Source organism: Galleria mellonella, unplaced genomic scaffold (assembly GCF_026898425.1).
Source record: "Galleria mellonella isolate WM207_F2 unplaced genomic scaffold, CSIRO_AGI_GalMel_v1 utg59, whole genome shotgun sequence".
Taxonomy (NCBI): Eukaryota; Metazoa; Arthropoda; class Insecta; order Lepidoptera; family Pyralidae; genus Galleria; species Galleria mellonella.
Window position 1 is genome coordinate 1,483,604 of NW_026442125.1, and position 14,055 is coordinate 1,497,658.

A 14,055-nucleotide genomic window follows, 5' to 3' on the forward strand; every position below is an offset into this window, starting at 1 on the left:
TCATTGACTGTTTTAATACATGTATTGCGTTAATATTTGCGTGTACTGTACTATTTTTTTTAAATGGATCAATATGGAATTGTAACCCCGCCTGCGCTATCAATATACGCTGGCGGAGTATCACTGAGGGATGATAAGTGAAGATGAAAGCAGGTCAGTTAACCTTATCCAACAAGAACTAACCGCGATGGGTTCCAGAGGGAATCGCTTGGAGATCGACCTGATAGAGTATACCATTAATAGTAGGGCTATTAGGCTTAATTATTTACTAATAATCCCTTCCCCACCCCTCTGTACTGTTAGGCGTTTACCGTACTCATTGGAAATGCCAGACTCGATCGGAGAACTGAAATTTACAAGCCAAAATCACAGTGAGAGACTTTTGTTTACACAAGGTTTTTTTGTAACAATTATTTCTTATCCTTTCTATATTAATTCATTCATCGTGCCTGCTACCGAATTGTTTATAATTACTCCTCTCCATCCAAAGGTTGCCTGGAAGAGATCGCTCTTAGCGATAAGGTCGCCCATCGTTTTCTCATTGTGCAACACCAGCGTCATTGCAGGTGTGCTGCCGGCCTTTAAAAAGGAATATGTTCTTTTCTTAAAGGTTATGATGTCATATCGGTTCGGAAATACTGCTGCTGGAATTAGCATCTTATACTAAAATATAAATATATTTTTTTTTAACTGCCATCGAGTGTCTGCACATCCTGGTTCTAGAGAATACCTATAGCGTCAAGTCCGCTTTTTGTAGCAAATTTCATTGGTCAATAAAGTTTAAATAAATATGATATGCGACGTAGTAACCGCAGAGTGGATAGTAAACAGACAAGAAGTACCTGAACGTGTTGTATTTATAACTGTAAACTTCGCGGCTGTCGGACGCAGGATCGTTGCCAAAACTGACGCCCCTCATTAAAGTAACGACAAAGAAAAGAGGTTGACACTCCTTGACACTGACAGCTGATGACTTGTCAGTGCGTGTCCAAAGATTAGAAGTATAATGCAGACAGTAAATCCTATAAATAGATAGGTAGATAAATAGTTTATTATTATTAATTAAAATTACAAGCAGACAATGTTTAAAGTTACGAGTGTATTATCATCAAATATCATAGCTATGTTTCGATTTGAAGAGTGGGATACGGCAGTGAATTTACAGAGTACAGAGGAATAACATCTGAGTCCACAGGAATGGCAACGCATGGAGCGTATCATAGGGGCAAACAGTATACTCGGTTATGTCCATGATACTGCTCATGTCTATAGGCGACGGTTACCACTTTCCATCCGGTGGGTCGTCAGCTTGATTGCCATTCTACGTTGCATAAAAAAATTCGTCCGTCGCCTATAGACATGAGCAGTATCATGGACATAACAGAGTACACTCTTTGGCCCATTAAACCCCCCATGCATTGCCATTCCTGAGGACTCAGGTGTTATTCCTCTGTACCCAGTAAATTCACGCCATACGAGGTTTGTCCGGAAAGTACGTATAAAAGTTTTTTAAAAATTTTATTTTACAATTATTCAGGTAAATCAATTTTATCCCCTTCAAAGTACTCCCCCTGTGACATAATGCACTTGTGCCAACGCCGTTTCCACTGTGAGAAGGCTCCTTGAAAGTCCTCTGGTTGTAGGTTTCTCAGCTGCCCCGTCGTAGCTTTTTTTTATCTCATTTATGTCCCCCAAATGCCGCCCCCGAAGTACCAATTTGGTTTTTGGGAACAAGAAGAAGTCACACGGGGCCAAATCCGGCGAATAGGGGGGTGTTCGGTCACCGTAATGGAATTTTTACTCAAAAACTCACGGACAACAAGAGAGGTGTGGGCAGGGGCATTGTCGTGGTGAAGAATCCAACGCCCCTCTCGCGCCAATTCTGGACGAACTCGTGCCACACGAGCTTTGAGGCGTCTGAGCACATCGACGTAGAATTTTCCATCAACTGTCTGGCCTGGAGGGACGAATTCTTGATGGACAATCCCCCGAACATCGAAAAAAACAATCAACATTGTCTCGGCCCTCTCTGAATCTTTTTAGCCACTTGTGGACGGTTAGTTCCTTCACAGCATCATCCCCATAAACTGTTCTGAGATCGGCAAAAATTTCACGGCCATTCTTGCCGAGTTTCGAGAGAAACTTGATTACGACGCGCTGCTCTTCAACGGAAGCGGGCTCCATGCCGACGGGGTTTCGTTAAGAGGTAACTTCACAGATGGCGTGACAAGCCAGTTCGCACCGCACGGCGGTCAGACCAGAACTGAAGCATTGTTAGGGACATAAGGAAGGGGTCCTGCGCTTACCTGGCCTCCCCACTCCTCTTTCTCGCATTCCAGAACACTTTTATACGAACTTTCCGGACAGACCTCGTATCCCACAAAACAAAGCCATGCAAACACAACTGCTTCACGGTTGAAACACGAATGGGACAGAGGTACTCAAGCAATCGACTTTTGTACAAAGTCTCCCTCTGGTAAACGCCTGTTCCTAACATGTTATTACTAACATCTGTATACCGTGTTTTTCATCAAATAAATTATATTATTATTATTATGAGGTAATAAATATAAAAAAAAAATACAACCGAATTGAAGACTTCCTTCTTTTTGAAGTCGACTGTAAAGTGCTAGTTCAATTTAATGAAAAAATTAAATCTTTTATTAAAATTGTTGTCGAAATTACTCTCTTATGAAAATTAATAAGAATGTGAAATTAAATCAAATTAAATTAATTGATATTTCATTTTCCATTATTGTACAAGTGGTTTTACTCTTATATTTTTACCATTTTGTACAAATGTCGTTTGCTTGGGTACCTCTGTCCCATTTGTGTTTCAACCGTAAAGCAGTTGTGTTTGCTTGGCTGTGTTTCAGTTTGAAGGGTGAGATATGGCGTGAATTTACAGGGTACAGAAGAATAACAACTATGTCCATGGTACTGCTCATATCTATAGGCGACGGTTACTACTTTCCATCAGGTGGGCCGTCAACTTGTTTGCCATTCTAAGTTGTATAAAAAAAACCGTTCATGTGTGTTCTATTTGTTAGGAAAATTTGTGTTTCCCCATTAATAGAAGGGAAAAGATGTTAGAACACTTGATACGATACGACGAACTAATAAATATTATAATAGAAGGTAAGATAGAAGGAAGGAGGGGAAGAAGGAGCCCAAAGCATAGTTACATCAAGCAGATTAAGAAAGGAGTTGGTGTCGTGTCGTATCAAGAGATGAGGAAACTCGCTGAAAATCGTAGTGAGTGGCAAGAGCTCCACCGACTAGAGCGCAGCTCTTAAATAGGATAGATAGATAGATTGTTGGACATCGGCAAATCCTTTTATGGTAGTGGCAATTATTTATTTGTTTAATTTTCCTTCGTTTGAGTCATAATCTTAATTTTTCATTCTTATAATTGAACTGATCAAACCTTAAAATCATTCAACAAAATTTCTATTGTAGGTAGTATATTAATTTATTTTGACATTTATTGTATAAGTAGGTAGGTATTATATTTATTTATAGTATATGTATTTATGTAATATTTTATTATGTATCTTAATATTTTATTTAACTGTATATTTGTTTATGTACACTAAATATTAATAGTTGTAGCACTTTAGCTGCCCGCTAACAACAAGCTTTCTAACTGCATTGGGTTGACTGGAAGAGATCTCTGTCAGAGATAAGTCCACCGTTGCTCACAATATTTATAAATGCATTAACAATGAAATTTTAAAGTGCAATAAAGAATATATAAATTTCATTAAGACATGCTGTACCTAATACGTACCATTTTAAGGAAAGGTTTCCAACCCCTTCTGTAATCCGAAACACGCAAACATATCAATCTATTTATACAGCGTGTTCAGAAAATAGAGCCGACAAGCAATATTCGCTGGGTATTCCTGAAATATCCACGGACTGGAGAAGGAGCAAAAAGTGAGTTTGTCCGCGCATCGCGTGATTGCAGGGGCGGTAAACTTAGGTTCGCGTGTTTTTAATACTTAGCTCTACAGGAAAACAGCGCAAATAAATAATAATTATCCTCAGGAATGGCAACGCCTGGGGGGTATCATGGGCGAAACAGTATACTCTGTTATGTCCATGGTATTACTCATGTCTATAGGCGACGGTTACCACTTTCCATGAGGTGGGCCGTCAACTTGTTTGCCATTCTAAGTTATATAAAAAAAAAAATAGTAAAGTACTCAAAGTTTACATGTACAACATCTCCATATTTAGAAATAATAGAATTTTCATCGTGACTCCGATCAAATTTTTTATAATTACTCCTCTCCATCCAAAGGTTGCCTGGAAGAGATCGCTTTTAGCGATAAGATCGCCTATTGTTTTCTCATTGTGATTATTTCTTGTAATTGTTTATATTTATAATAAGTTTACTACTGTAATCTTTTGGAGGAAACAATAAAGAGTATCTATCTATCTATCTTAATACTTTCAAATCAATAAATATATATTGTAGTCATCCAATTTACAACACGGACATTTTATTGTTAAAAGTTTTATAAGCACACATTGTATTTTAATGTAATAACTATCGGCACGCAGTTAGGCTCGTACTCGTATCACAGTTGCTTATGATTAAGGATCACGAATTGATTCTGAAACTAGTCCAGCTTTTTTTATTTATGCTTTATGATGAAAATAAATTTATTGTTTAATTATTCCTTTTAAAAAATATTTAGACTTATTTTAAACTTCAAATCGATAGCATTAATTTGTAGTAAGTTGTTGTGTGCTTACCATGTGGTCTTAGCATAGAATGGGCCACTCCTTTCCTCCCCGTGGGTTAAGGTACCCACGGGGACCGAGGGAGAGGGAGAGGCGACTAAGGGAACTTAATAGTTGAGGAATGGTAAGCAGTGCCCCTCTTAAGACATAACCAAAGTAGTCGCTAACCCGCTTGCCAAGCACGGCAATTGCTGGCAAAACCATCCAATAGGGGTAACCTATGTCCAGCAGTGGACAGTTAGACTTTTAATTAAATAGTAACAACAAATTTTACTACGCAATCACATTTACAAAAATTATGAATGGGCAAAATGACTATCACAAACTTGGTATTTATAAAAAGAAGGAGAATAAAAAAGCTGCGTTACGAACCGCGGTTGGTCGCAGCTGCTTTAGTTGCACAGCTGCTGTGTTCCAGGGATATCGATTGCAAAAAGTACAGACAAACAGACAAGCTAACGGCGTGTACACAAAGGCGACGTCAGTTCGTGTTACACTGTCTGAAAGTATTTCCTAAAATCTTTCTTCGGGGTTTCTTTTGTTATTATACCTGTTAATGCCTTTATAAGTTTTTTAGTTTGGCTTTATTTCGAATATTTGTCAATTGACCAGAGGGGAGACTTTATACAAAAGTCGTTTGCTTGGGTACCTCTGTCTCATTCGTGTTTCAACCGTTAAGCAGTTGTGTTTGCATGGCTGTGTTTCGGTTTGAAGGGTGGGATATGGCGTGAATTTACAGGATACAGAGGAATAACACCTGAGTCCTATAGGTATATATAGGTGAAACAGTATACTCTGTTATGTCCATGGTACTGCTCATGTCTATAGGCGACGGTTACCACTTTCCATCAGGTGGGCCGTCAGCTTGTTTGCCATTCTAAGTTGTATAAAAAAAAAAAGTTCGAAACCAAATTGGAAAATTCTTTATTTATCTGAAAGGATATGCTTACAGATTGCTCTCATAAAAATTTTATCAAAATCGATTCAGCAGTTTAATTTTTACATCAAAATATGTTTTGCATTGCCACAATCGAAGTCTCTCTTTTATTGTGTTAGACTAAGTGTTTTTAGCTTCATGTTTCTTTATTAAATGTTATTTTTTTATACCACTGAGTTGGCAAACAAGCATACGGCCCACCTGATGGTAAGCAGTTACCGTAACCTATGAACACCTGCAATATTAGAGGTATTACGCGCGCGTTGCCGACCCTGGAGAAACCTCTTTAACCCCCTTTTGAAGAACCCCATGCTGTAGTCTCTTGAAAAAACCTTGGCAGGGAGCTCATCCCATAACTTGAGTGTTTGTGGGAGAAAACATCTCTGAAACCGCATTGTAAGCGACCATTTAGGCTGTAGGGTATGAGGATGAACTCCCTGTGGATGGCGAGCCGTACGATGGTAGAAAGTGGCCGTGGGCATCATATTGAACAATTCCTCTGAGCACAACCCGTTGTACAAGCGGTAGATTTTTTAATTTATTTTAGTAGAAATCTTGAAAGAACATTAATAATAACAAATTTAATTCATAAATTATTTCTAAATGATAATTCCACGTAGGCATAGTCACGGGATATGGCTAGTTATTACATTTATGCAATAATTAGATAAACATAAAAGCAATAAGCACTGTGCAATAAGCCTTATATAAGGCAAAGCCCTAAGAGGGATAATAAATATTTGCACGCAGATTAGAACAGATGCGTCGTAGGCGGCCAATGTGTATTAGGGTTGGCGATTGTGAAAAAGAATGAAAAAAAAATTTACGCATACAACTAGTATATAGATATTTTCATAGACAAACAAATCTACCTTTAAACATAGACTAGGGTTTCACTTCCTAAAAAAATTGTGCCATTTTTTTTTTAATTAACTTTTTTTCTTCTTAATTCCTTACCTCCTCTTTCCTTAGGGAGACTGTACAAAAATCGTTTGCTTGGGCACCTCTATCCCATTCGTGTTTCTACCATGAAGCAATTGTGTTTGCATAGTACGCTTTTGTTTGAAGGGTGGGATATGGCAGTGATTCTTTTTACGTGGGTGTCCTAAGAGGCGACTAACTGAACTCAACAGTCGAGGGATGAGAAGTAGCGTCCCTTTTAGATATTACTAAAATGTCAATAGAAAAATTGTGTTAATTAAAATTAAATAAAACCAAAAGTCGTGACCATGTAGTCCTAGACCAAGCATATATATGTATATATTGGCCGTGTGTTCCCGGCATAGAATAGGCCACCTCTTCCTTTCCCGTGGGTGTCGTTGGAGGCGATTAAGAAAGGGCAAGGGATGGATAGCAGGGTCCCTCTTAAAGCATCTCTAAAGTCTATCTGCGGTTGTCAACCCGCCTACCAAGCTTGGCAACTACTCACAAAATCCGCTAATAGAAGAAGACCTATGTTCAGCAGTACAGTTAATGATATGGTGTGGTATCTATGCATAAATATTATCATCTATTACACATATCTGACCCATTATCTGCTGAAGGCACCCTCTACAGACTCATATAGATCCATAGATTCACCGCATTGCATTTGAAGTCGTCACTTCATTTAGTAGCGGGGTCGTTCTACACTGCGATTGCCCGTACGGGGTCGCTACTCAAGAACCTTTCTTCTGCTTCGGTTATCGGTTCTTCGAGCTATTTAATCATCTCATTGCCACTTCAGTTTGCCTATCCTTTAAAACATTATGTACTCATTTAATACAGACACCATTTCGAAGCTTTTTTTTTATAGATACAATATTTAGAATGAAAGAGGTATGAAGTGGCAATTAGTTGTGACGTCTGTTGTAATAATAATTAAGAAGGATACCAATTTATTTTGGTCTATTAAAAAATTCTTATGTGACAACCCTACCATCCACGCCGACATCCGAATCAGTAGGTATACGGATTTATTCGTAATACCGACAAGGCGCTTCGAGATTTCTTACTTTTGATTATTTTTTGCACGCATGGACGAGGGATGAATACGTTTTTCTAATTCCTTATTCGCAGTTTAAGAGCGTTCATTCTTAAGTTTATAGAAGTGTGGCAACGTCGCAATCACCTGTCATTTTCCAAATAAAATATTAAAAAAAAAAATATTAATAAGTTTTTTTACTACTATTTATTTATACTACAAAGGTGGCAAACAAGTATACAGCCCGTCTGTTGGTAAACGGTCAGTGTAGCCTATGGACGCCTGTAAAACTAGGGGTGTCACGTGCCCGTTGTCGATCCTGATGAAACCTTAGTATATCCTTTTTGAAGAACCCCATACTGTAGTCTCTAGGGAAAATCTCGGCAGGGAGCTGTACTAGCAAACGTAGTTTATTAAGCAGCCACTTATAATTTATATTTCGATAACAAAAATGTATTTGAAGAATTCCAAAGCAAAATGTGATACGTAATTTACAAGTATTTACATCATTAGATTATTAGAGTCTTTTTTTATGCTATTTTAATTTAAAATGGCGAACAATCTGACAGCTCATCTGATGGAAAGCGATTACTGTCGCCTATAGACATGAGCAGTACCATGGACATAACAGAGTATACTGTTTCGCCCATGATACCCTCCCATATGTACACTGTAAATTCACTGACATATCCCATCCTTCAAACCGAAACCCAGCCATGTAAACACAACTGCTTCACGGTTGAAACATGAATGAGACAGAGGTGCCCAAGAAAATGACTTTCACAAAGCCACCATCTGGTCAGACTAGTAAGTACTTACATTAAAATTCTAGTTAGCAGAGTGTAAATAAATTAAACTAATAATCTATCAGGAGTATTAGAAACATAACAATTATTTTTGACAATTGACAGTTAATTGCGACGTTGCCACATTTAAGTAAGCAAAAGAATGAACGCTCTTAAGAGAATTCCTATCGGTGTGAGAAGTAAAACCGTTTATGAGCATATCACTGGAACTCAGACGTGATAGCTTGTGATATTAAAAAGAAACATTTATGTTCACATTTATACTTTATTCTAGCATATACATATAGTATATCTTATATATGTGTAAGTATATTTGTTATTTATATACATTTATTTACGCATTTATGTAAATTTAAGTATGTGTGTATATCAATTAATACTAGTACCGAATTCGAGATTAACACTTCCCTAAGGTTGACTGCGAGAGAATGCTTTTAGCATTCATTCCATCTCATGCAAATAGATGCTATAATCATCATCATCATAATTTCAGCCATTATCTGTCCACTGCTGGACAGGCCTGCCATAAGGAACAGTCCTGAGCCACCTGCATCCACTCACTCCCTGCATTGCATTTGAGTTCATCAATGCATCTAGTGGGGGATCGTCCTACACAGCGTTATATGGGCACATACACGCCATTCAAGAACCTTTCTCCCCATCGGTTGTCGGTTCTTCGAGCTATATGATCAGCTCATTGCCACTTCAGCTTGCTTATTCTTCGGCCTATGTCGGTTACTTTGGTACTTTTGCCGATACCCTCATTTCGGATTCTATTACGAAGTCATGACTGCGTCAGTTGTAAACCGATTTGGAAAATGATGTATATTTTTTTATCTAAAAGAATATACTTAAAAATTTGTTGTATAGAAATTTTATCAAAATCCGTTTAGTAGATTAGTTTAGCTGGTTTTTCCATAATTGAAGTATTTTTTTGGTGGCACATAATCTTTATAAATAGATAAAAGTATTATTGGATTCGAAAATCTCTCTCCTAATCTATGACATTTACAATTGCTTCAAGTAAAACAAACTAAAATTTCATCCCAACCATCTGGACGAGTGGCGGTCCTCCACCGTACGTTTTTCACGGCACTTTCTTCCACGCACAACCACTCTTTGGAATCAACTTCCAGCAGCAGTATTTCCGAACCGATACGACAACAACCTTCAAGAAAAAAGCATAGTTCTTTTTAAAAGGCCGGCAGCACAGCTGCAATGCCGTTGGTGTTGTGATTGATCATGGGCGGCGGTAGTCACTTACCATCAGGTGAGCCGCATGTTCGTTTGTCCCCTGTGTTGTAAAAAAAAAGTATAAATTCTTTCTCGGCATACAAGGTAGATACAATCGTTAAATATGCCCCCGGAGAGTCCGTATGATCCCAACAAGAGACAAATTTAGTATTCAAATGGGATTCCGTAAAAATGATAAGGCCTCCTCAGAAACGAGGTGCCAACTGCTCCAGAGATATTAAGGCACCATTAACGATCGTACCACGATAAAACAACGACAGAATTTCAAATGTCCCATTAAGTTACTGTTTTTTTCCCGTATTTATTTAAATTAATTGCTTTTTTATGGGCGAAAGCGTAATCTCCAAGGTGTATTTTCTCGCTTGGTGTGAAAATTTCCCTGTCTCGGAAAATTATTTACTTTTTTTTCTTTAAAGAGAGAATTTAACACGTGGATATGCAAATGGAGAAAGTGTATAATTAGTGTAAATACGATATTGCTGTGTGGTTCTAGCATAAAATCACCTTAAACAGAAAACATTGGACACCCCTTTCTTTCCCGTGCGTGTCGTAAGAGGCGACCGAGGAAACTCGAGTTAAATAATGAGCAGGAGGGTTCTTCTTAAAACACCATCAAAGCTTAGCTGCAATTTATAAATATATATTAATTTTTTTTTATACAACTTAGAATGGCAAACTAGCTGACGGCCCACCTGATGGAAAGTGGTAACCGTCGCCTATAGACATGAGCAGTACCATGGACTTAACAGAGTATACTGTTTCGCCCACGATACCCCCAATGCGTTGCCATTCCCGAGGACTCAGATGTTATTCCTCTGTACCTAGTAAATTCACGCCATATCCCACCCTTCAAACCGAAACACAGCCATGCAAACACAACTGCTTTACGGTTGAAACATGAACGGGACAGAGGTACTTAAGCAATCGACTTTTGTACAAAGTCTCCCTCCAGTAAATAACAAATATACTTACATATATATAAACAATACTATATCATAAAATTTTCTTTTCTGTCCTTCTACTTTCTAAGGTCGTGTAATTATTGTCAAATTAAATATACTTTGATGTATGTACTCGCTGTGAATTTTAGATATTTATTGCTTAATTAATTATTGTGGTTATGTGTATTATAATTAGCAACTTCCAGAAACAAATTTATATTATGTAGATACCTGTGAAAATTCAATGTGCTGGATATAAGCGTAGAGTATCTTTGAATTTACGTTCTAGTCTAAGAGCCCACGACTGAATTATGTAGGTTAAAGACTTTTTAATTACACTTGGTTTATAATAAAGACTAAATTTTTTTTATATTACTGAAGTGGCAAACAAACATACGGTTCACCAGATGGTAAGTGAATATCGTAGCCTATGAACGCCTACAATATCAGGGGTATTACGCGTGCGTTATCGACCCTAAAGAAACCTCTTTACCTTCTCCTTGAAGAACCCCATGCTGTAGTCTCATGGAAAAACGTAGTTTTTGAAGAAGCTACTTAAGAATAAAATACATATAATACACTGCACTCGAATTGTTTATTCTCAGTTAGCCGCAACCTAGGGTTGCCAAGTGACCCCCACTTAATTACAAACGGGAATCTGGAAATCCGTCACATGCACCTCGAATTATGGCGTGTGGTTTTTAGTGGGTAAAAGTCCCAGACACCCCTTCTGTCCTCCCTCCGGCAGTTGAGATGGTCTTTTGAAGATCTTTCACATGTTAATAAAAAAGGGTTGCCAAGTGGAAAAATAGTAAATAATTTTAGTTTTGGTAACCTCATCATGCTCTTTAATAAAATTGATATTAAACGAAAGTTTATTCTTTTCCATAATACATTCGATAATTTCATTAAAAAGTCATATATCTGCGGAAAACAGCAACGAGACCTTAGACTATTCGGTACGTTATAATATTGCTGTGAACTCATAATTAATTATTCGGGAATGTTATAATAAACAAATTTCTATTCACTTTACGACTAGAGTTCATAAACAATCATTTTATCGGCAAATGTTTAAAAGATCATTACTCTGTGATGGGGAGGGATGTAATATTTTAGAGAATTACTCTGTGATGAGATATTTTTATTAAAAACAGATATTCATATTTACGATCGCCTTTGAAGTGTGAGTTATTGATATATAAACATCCGAGTATTGAATTATCGTTTATTCTGAACGCACTCTTGAGACGGGGGGATTTTTATTCGACTGCACAGAGAAGTGTAATATTTATATTGTTAACTTAGATAGAGCGTCACCCACACAAACGCTTTGGCTGAACAGATAAAATTTTTTATCTGTGTGTGCGTAAATAGGGTTACCATAATGTATATTTATTACTCTATTTATGGGAGAAATTACAGTATAAGTTTTATACTAGATGAAGTTTTATAACATGTACAGTGGTATATATATATATATATATATATATATATATATATATATATATATATATATATATATATATATATATATATATATATATATATATATATATATATATATATATATATATATATATATATATATATATATATATATATATATATATATATATATATATATATATATATATATATATGTTATATAGAGGAATTTCGGTGGAATATTGACTTTCATCACCTACTTCATCTCACACTTAGGTGCTGGTTTAGGGCTCCCGTAATTCGTGTTATCGGTGTCTATTTTTTCCTCGATTTATGTGTATGCATATAAAAACAATAATAATAACAAATAATAACCTAAACTCACCCCAAATAACCGAAGATTATTAATATTTTTAATCACTGCCGTGGAGGTCGATGGTTGTTCCCGCGTAAAAGTTGACACACACGCGTTGTTGCACGGCACTCACACCAGAGGGCAGGCGTTTCCATATATCCCCGTAATGACTAATTTACAGGGACAATATATATTTATATGTGTGTGTGTGTGTGTGTTGTAGAATTGTGAAAGTGTGGTGCCGCGAAGTAAAAATATCGCAGATAAATTAAACATACCCCCGCCAGAGAATGGCTGAATGCCTTTATCAAACAAAACCGCTTAAAATAAATAAATATTGGAAACTGTATAGACCGCACTTATACAGAACCCACTTATGAAACCGCAACAAAAATAATACTAATAAATTAAGAAAGCTAAACTAATACATAATAAATAACAAGGTTGCAACTAATTAGAGGGAAGTCTGCAAATCTTGACAACTGGACGCGTTATAGTGCCAGTTGCAGTCTTAAGTTTCACAACTCGTACTACACTGTCTTTACCAGGCAACAACTCTAAAATCCTGCCTAATCTCCACTTTAATGGTGGTAAATTTTCATCTTTAATTAGAACTAAATCGTCCACCTTGGGAGGGTCTGTAGGAGACATCCATTTATTCCGCATTTGAAGAGTATGGAGGTACCGCTCACTCCACTTTCTCCAGAAACGCTGTGACAGTGCCTGAATAAGATTATACCGATTTAACCGCGAGTTAGGAATATCCTCAAAATTATATTCGGGCACTGATAACAAAGATCGACCGATTAAAAAATGTGCCGGTGTTAAGACTTCAAAATCTTGAGGATCTTGTGTCAAAGGACACAAGGGCCGGCAATTAAGAACCGCTTCTACTCTAGTAAATACCGTTACTAGCTCCTCAAAAGTTAATACCTGGTCACCGATGACCCTCCGTAATAACGTTTTGGCTGCCTTTACCGTAGCTTCAAAAAGACCTCCAAAATGTGGCGCTGCTGGCGCATTAAAACGCCAATTAATATTTAGCAGCAGTACCACTAAGCTCCGCTTGTACTTCCCGAGAAGCTAAATACCGCTGTACTTCATCCAAATGTCGGTTTGTGCCTACATAATTGGTGCCATTATCCGACCGAATTACACTCGGGAGACCTCGTCGAGATGTAAACCTGGTCAAAGCTGCCAGAAAACTATCAGTAGATAAGTCCGTAACACATTCAAGATGAATGCACTTAGTAGCTGAACAAATGAAAACGCACAGATACGCCTTCAAAGTTTTTGCATTTCGCAAACGTGAATGCTTTATAATAAAGGGTCCGGCAAAATCCGTTTGCACAGTATGAAAAACTCCCGTAGCAATCACTCTATCGGTAGGTAACGAAGACATCAAGGGTTCCGCGGGTTTAGCCCTTGTCCGAAAGCATGAAATACATTTAAAAATTCGGCTACGTATAACTTGACGTGCCGAAATAATCCAAAATTGACTTTGTAAAATAGCCTGCAATGCCGTTGAACCCATATGGCAATGCATTTTGTGATAATGATCAATTATTAAAACCGTTAATGGATGATCTTTTGGCAGAAGAAGAGGATGTTTCCTATTA